The sequence below is a fragment of the Coffea arabica genome, chromosome 1c, assembly GCF_036785885.1.
Source record: "Coffea arabica cultivar ET-39 chromosome 1c, Coffea Arabica ET-39 HiFi, whole genome shotgun sequence".
Lineage (NCBI taxonomy): Eukaryota > Viridiplantae > Streptophyta > Magnoliopsida > Gentianales > Rubiaceae > Coffea > Coffea arabica.
In genome coordinates this window covers 19581997-19589537 of record NC_092310.1, presented here as the reverse complement: position 1 = coordinate 19589537, position 7541 = coordinate 19581997, and the positions used below count along the sequence as shown (strand labels likewise).

General features: G+C 36.3%; 1 long non-coding RNA gene across 2 annotated transcripts; it reads left to right on the top strand.

Annotated features, from left to right (window-relative positions):
• The first annotated feature begins 1551 nt into the window (after positions 1 to 1551).
• On the top strand, positions 1552 to 6690 carry LOC113731414 (uncharacterized). 2 transcript variants are annotated; one of them, XR_011813977.1, is made up of 5 exons: positions 1552 to 1777; positions 1891 to 2031; positions 2135 to 2215; positions 5790 to 5852; positions 6536 to 6690. It is a non-coding gene; the product is annotated as an uncharacterized lncRNA (long non-coding RNA). The 2 variants fall into 2 exon arrangements; XR_003458533.2 differs by lacking the exons at positions 5790 to 5852; positions 6536 to 6690 and adding an exon at positions 2630 to 2929.
• The last annotated feature ends 851 nt before the right edge of the window (positions 6691 to 7541 follow it).

Sequence of the window (7541 nt, the reverse complement as noted above, 5' to 3'; positions counted from 1 at the left end):
TTCAATGCAATTAAATAATATATTATTTATAACAAAAAACATTTTCAGAACACCATTAATGAATAAATCAAGGACACATTTATAATATATATGAAATTCAATATTTAGTTGTCTATGATTATCTAGTAGCCATATCATATTCAGTGTTCAAATTTAGATAATAAATTGTATCAGATTCAATACCTAAAAATTTAGTAATTTAACAAAATGAGATTTCAGATTTCAAATTATAGTTATATCAAACCCACCCCAGGTCTTTTTTCTTCTAGTTTTGAAAAAAAGAAAAAAAAAAGATATTGTGAAAACGAAATTTATAGTGCTCATAATGTTTACGGTGCATAATGCAATTAACCATAGTTAAAGGTATTTACTCAAGAGATAAGGAAAAAGAAGGGTTAATTACATTTACGCCCCCTAAGGTTTACCCAAACTACAAATCAAACCATGAGTTTTGACCATATTAAGGTCATCCCCTTATTAATGACACAGTTTAAATCCAACTAACGAAAATGAGTAAAATGACAAAATAACCTCTATAAAACTCCATAAAAGCCGGGTTTGAAAATGAAAAACTAAACTCCGAACTTCCTTTATGAGTTCTGATATCTTCTATGAGGAAAAATACAAATCCATACATGAATAGGTGCATACAACTCATGTTAAAAATAAATAAACAACTATTTCTTCACGGATTTCATTAACACAAAGCCAAGAAAATTGGACAATATTAGAGTTCTTCTTCTCGAGCGAACTCAGCAAAACTCCGATTTATTTCATTTTATTATAACTCACAAACTGACTTATAGCATCTTACTAAAACTCCCAGAGCATGAAAAAAAAAATGGGAAAAATCTCTCAGCATCTAACTAAAGCGCCCATTACATGTAGTCTTCTTTGTTGTTCCTCTCCGAGGAAATCGCTAGCTGCGACCAACTTTTGACGAGCCCGATATTTGTCTAGCATACAACCATGTAATAGCCAATCGAAAGATCACATACAAACTCAAATTCTATGTTAAAATTTAACAAACATGTAATGGGCATTAATAAAAAAAAAATAAACCTTTTCCCTTCAACTTTATGTGGCCGAATCAAAGATTTATCACTTCATCGACACACAGAGTAGATGTCCACTTCCAAGGATTGACCTGTAATTTGGTTAAATTTCAAGGGATGTAAATGTAATTAATCCAAAAAAGAAAGATCCTCGAAACAAAAAGGTAATAAAAGAAAAAAGAAGAAAAAAAATGACACAAAAATCTAAGGGTATGTTTGGTTCCCCATGGAATTGGGGTTTAGAATTAGAATTGGGGCTCCAATTCCAATTCAGTTGTTTGGATTTTGCTCCACTTGAAGAATTAGAATTCAATTTGAATTCTATGGGGATCCAATTCCATGAATTGAATTCTTTACTGGACCAAAAGAATTCTAATTTCAATTCCACAACTAAACCATAAGAAATGGATATACACGCGGATCTAACATGGGTAAAAAATTAAAAGCGGGTCAAATATACAAGCATCCCTCTCTTCTATTCTAATTCACCATTTTTTCTCAGCCGCAAGTGCTCCTGCTCTCCACCATCGCTTCTACCTCTGCCCTAACATTTTGCCGCTTCCACCATCGTTTCCCCTATTGCTCTTCGTTTCAGCCATCCCTCTGCCCTTCGCCTCTCCTGCCACGCATCCACCCATCACCTTGCCAATCGCAAGACTAATCTGAGTGCTCTCTCCTTACCCCTGCCTAAATTTCTCGAATTGGGTTCTTCAGCCTTGAAGGTAATATCTCCTAAGAATTTGCACTGAAATTTGACGTTTTCTTACAAAGCACTGCCTAACCCTTGAGTGCCAGATATTAATTCTAGTAATGGTTCTTGACTTTGGTTTTACAGCCCAGCAATGGCTCAGAACCTACAGTTGGAAAGACCCTTGTTAAGGACGGAGGTCTATTTTTTATAGAAACTTGGTACTGGATTGGTGTATGGGCAGCATGTTCAATCTTCTTTTTATTGAAGTATTGACATTTTTAGAGCGTAAGCCCCACGTACAACCTTGTTATCATGCAATTTTTGTTCCTAATATACTATATAGTAAAGAAGTCCATGTCTTAATTTTGTGGTGTCAACTTAATGTCAGCTCTAGGAGATAATAAAGCTGTTATTCTTGAGGATGATGAGCAAAACAAGGATAGACGGCAAGTTGCATCACATCCTGGAGGTTTGTGGTCTATTCAACTCCAGCTTTTTGCATATGCAACTCAAAGATAAATACTCTGTATCCCTTGATAAAATAAGTTCAGACTTTAGACAAGGTTTAAAACGTGATATATACATTTTCCCAAGATTCAATATAAAGTTTAGTACTCAATTATTGCTTAAATTTAATGGATTCTAAAAGTACAAAAGGAGGAAGAAATAAAGAATCTAAAATGCACAAAAGGAGGGAGGAAATGGAGAAAGAAAGAATCTACCGACAGAAAGAAAATGGAGTAAAGAAAATTGAGGTTATTGACATTCAACAAGGGACCTTATTTCATCCTAATGCATTCTGGTGATTTAATTACTACTTCTGCTGAAGTCTTTAGTAGTGGATGCAATTTTAGTCAAGTTAATGAACTTGTATTTGTCACAGTTGATGGATTCAAATAAGCTGTGGTGTGATTGTTCTCAACAAGACCACAATTTCTTCTTTGCATACTCACCACATGCACATGATTACTTTTGGGCATAACTTTTAACAACAATCAACTAACATATAAAAGGGAATTAGTCAATTGATTATGGAATCAAGTTGATTGCTGACACATTTTCCTTTTCTATGATAAAGTTTAAAATCATTACTCTCTAACTTATGTTAACAATATGGTGGTTTAATATGATGGCCGCAGTCAATTGCCTAAAAGTTTCAAATTTTTATTCTTGTTCACACATATCTAGTGTCGCTAAATCTAAATCCTCATTTCTAAGTAATTTTATGTGGTAAACAGAAAGGTTTAACAATATAGATGGGCTAAAATATCTTTGACTCAAGTTGATCGTTGACTCAACTAAGCAAAGAATTAACTCTGTTCTATGTATCCTAGCTGTGAGATCTACAACTTCAGCAAATTGAATCTGGTCAACTTAAAGCACCTTAGCACTTTCTACCATGATTGTAGGACTAACATGTTTTGTTTAAGAATAGCCTCCAAAAGCTTGGCCGTTAGTCGAACCAGTTTATCTGCTCTTAATGTAGTTTTTCAAGCAGGGATCAACAATTACATGCTTTAATTTTCTTTTAACAAAAAAGAAAGATTTTAATCTTTGAGCCATAAGTGATTTAATCACATGTTAGTGCATTACTAATTCAATTAGTGACCTCTGGTTTTAGTTTTTTGATGCCACAACATAGTTATTATATTAAAAAAAGAGCCCTTATGATAAATATCACCTAACACATATATTTTGACACAATATGTCTTAATTGTAGGTGCACCACTAACTTTATTAAGTATACTACAAGTGAGTAATATTATAAACTAGAAATTGATGATGATCAGTCAATAAGTCTATAACATGAATCTTATTGTTAGTCACCGTTTACTTACTATATATGATAACTATCCTATTGTGTTTGAATTGATCTATAGCTAAAGCTAAGTTGTGCTGAAACTAGTTAGAATGATTATGGACCTATAATATAATTTCATGTGCACACAACAATAACCTACTTATTTCTATACTATTAGTCTTTTCTTGTGTGGCATGAAAATCATCTTATACATGTAATTATCACTAATTACTAATTTATAAACCGATCAACTTGTCAACATAAACCCAGATCTTGTTGGTATCAATTTGCAGGAACCAGTCATGTACTAAAAGCAACTTCAAATTGGTTTTTGTTTTCTTGGTGATCAACAGAGTTTGTGTAGAGCAACTTCGACTCAATAATTGTCTTATTGTTTTATGTAAAAATTTAAGAGAGCATTGTGGGTTGAGGCATACTAGAAATATTATTGTTGAAGTAGATGCAATGTTGCTCTATGTTTTGCTCACAACTTTAAGAATCACACTATCAATTTTAATTTCATAAGATCAGGTGAGGCAGTTAGTCAATACTTTAATATAGTTCTACGTGCTATCATAAAATTAGGGAGTCACTACCTTATCCAGATCCATTAATTGTTCCCTGTGAGAACCCGTAAAAAAAACCCTAATATTTTCCTAGGGTTTTAGTTCCCTTAATTGCATAATTTTTGCATTTTCTGGCTTAGAAATATTTACCTGGTGGATTTTATGAGCAATTATAGTTTTTAGATGATTTTTCTAGTATCGAATGGATTTTGAGAAATTAAAAACGTATATCGGACGTGGGACCCACTAGTATGAAAAGTTCGGAAAAATTCGGCCAATAAGGTTAAGTTTCGGATACTGTGTAAACTTTATCGGGTGTTAAGAGATAAGTGGAATGTGTGAAGTGATTGATGTGAGAGGGAAAAAGAAAGATAAGAATGCATTAATGATTGTGACAAGTGTCACAATATGGTTGGTTGTGACTTAAGAAATACTATTCACCTTTTGACAATTTTTTTGACTTTTGACCACTTAAGTAAATATTCCAAAAATTCACAAAAAAACACCATTTTCTTACCTTGTGTTGGCCGGCCCTTCTAGCAAGAAGAAAGAAGAAACTTCATCAACTTCAAGCTTCCAATTGGTCCAAAATCCAGCAAATCAAGTGTTTAGTTAGATTTCACTCCATAAAACCTTACCTTCTAGTGCTAGTAAGGGTTGTAGTGAAGTTTGTTTGAAGAGCAAAGGTGTCCACAATCCCTCTCTCTCTTGATTTCTTGGTAAGTGTTGCTTGAACACCCTACTACCTCTAATAATGGTTATATGATGCTTAGAAGTGGCTTGAGTGTTTGAAAATGTGATTTATCTCTTGATTTGGCTTGTTTTGGTGAAGTTTTTATTTTATTGGGAATTTTTCTGGTTTAATATGATCTTGATGTTGGGGGCTTGTATGATGAATTGTAATGGTTGGAAATGACTCTAGTGAGTGTGAATTGTGGTTAAATGCAATCAATTTTGGATTTGGTGTGAAAAATGGAAAGTTAGGGTTCATAAAATCCCAATTCTGTCCGGTTTTAGATCACTGGGGTAGAGGCCGAATTAGACTCTGCTCAAAACATGAAAGTTGTAGGTATTGATGTGATTGAGGTTCCTGTAAAATTTCAGGTCATTTGGATGAGTGTAGAGTGAGTTATGCCGTTTTTACTGTAGCTGTTCTGTTTTGATCAGAATGCGAAAACTGCGTTAGTAATTGGCCCTTTGGACTGGAATTGGTTTGGATTTTGAAGTTGGTGTCTTCTGATGAAATGTAGCTGAATGTCTTAGCTAACATATACCTTTGTAATTTCGGCATTTGGACTTGTATGGACTGAGATATACCGATTACAGTTTTCTGTGTTTTGCAAACCTGTTTTGGTGATTCTGGTTTAGTATTTGGCACTTTTGACTAAGTTGTGTTAGGAACTGGATTGAGTGGTCTTCTACATTATTGTAGCCCTATTCCATAGCTTCGAAACGGCTGGTCTTACACCCCCAACCAATAATTGTAGTGAGAGTTGTACCATTACCGCATTATGACGTCAAAACCGGTTTTCCTATGAAGGCTTAAGTTCAAGCCCTTTCTTAATTTCTGGTTTGCTATTATGCTTGTACATGCATATGAAACCCTATTGGGGTTGTGTTCAGCATTGTTATATGACTCGTTATCGAGTCTCATTGCATTTGTTGCGTGATTCTAGGGCGTGACGGTAGCTCATGACGTCTTGGTGACCTCGGTGTATGAAACACCACTTTCTCACTTGGTGAGTATACTACTCACTTACTTGTTATAATATGGCTTTGCTCTATGTGTATTTGATGCCTTGAAGGCTTAATTGGTTATTGGAAGTGATTGAGGTGAGGGTGTACTTGACCGCCCTCACCCCTTGTGATTTCATTCATGACTGCTTACTGTTATACTGAAATACTGCACTGGCTATATGAGTTATTGAATTGCAATCTTGGAAAACTGATTTGGTGTTGTTTGGACGATGTCCAACGACCTCACTGTATTACTGAGCTCAACCCCGTTTGGTGGTCATTTGGATCGAGCCGGCAAGGGCTTGGTCGTGATAAGTGACATACCACGGGGACTGTACTGAGGAACCTTGTAGTAATGAGACTCTTGGTTCCGGTATACTCGAGTATTACCAAAAGCTACTGAATTGGAGTGCGGGCCCGGTTGGGGTATGTTGGGTGGAAGGAATGGAGTGAAGTGAGATCTACGGTCGGGTATTCTTAAACATTGACGGAGGGTCAATGAGATTGGATCAAGAATGTAAGCGTGGAAACGGGCTCTTGAGAGCCATCCGTATCCTTTTACCGACTTGTTTACTTCTTAAGTGTGTACTTGAAATGAAAGATTATGCTTATGTGATCTTTACTGCTTATGTGGTAGTAACTCACTGGGCTTTAACTCATCCCGTTCCATTTGTTTTCCTTACAGGGATATAATTACTTTTGGGACTGATTTGGATAGTCGATTGCCAAGTTGAGCTAGTGTAAATGGCTTTTGTTTAGCTTGTTGAATGAAACCCTATTGTGTATTGGGTTCATTTTGTTTGATTGGCAAACCGAGTATGTATATTCATGATAAATGGTTTTTGGCATGCCACTATGGTTGTAAAAGTTGAATTTCAATGTATATATATGTTTGTTTGATGATTGGATGGATTTCGGATCTAGACGCATTTCAAACGGAGAAGGAAAAAATTTGGCGGGAATGAATAGGACCGAATCCGGCCAGGAATCCGGCCAGAAACTGGCCGGATTGCCTGCCGGATTAGGAAGGATTTTGGAAAAATTTTGGATTGCTCTCGGCCTTGTATCCGCGCCGGATTCTCACGTGTCCTGCACTATTCATTCCGGCTTCGATTTTTTGTTTTTTTTTATTTAGTGATTTTGACTTGTTTGCGCGCTTTGGTATGTTTCAGAACGTAATAGAACGACGTAAACTGTACCGTTAGTCCTGGCGAGAGCTGGGCTGGCAGTCCGCTAACCCCTTTGGTTCGCCTTAGGGGAAGGTGGGGCTGTCACAAGTGGTATCAGAGCCACGTCGCGTGGTCTCTGCGCGGATTGAGACTGGGCCAAGTGGTGTTGTGGTCCTAAATTCGTGAATATGTCTAAGTGCTCGTTTGAGCATAAGTTATGAACCGGGCATGTAATAAGTGTACGAATCATTATCATGGGACTCGAGGAAGTTAGGTGTGTATGTCGGGTAGGAATCTTTAATAAGGATGGTTTACTCTTGGGACCGGCCGGCTCGAGATGTGAATTATCTTAGACGAGATTCTCGCGCCCGGATACGAAAGATATGAAGGCCTAGGTTAGAAAGGATTTGGTGAACTAGAAAGGCGATTCTATGGAATTTCGTGTGGTTTGTTCGGGTGGTTAAGCGTGATCGACCTTGATTAAGATATAAATATTTGGACGAAGCCCTAGAAGGGGAAAAG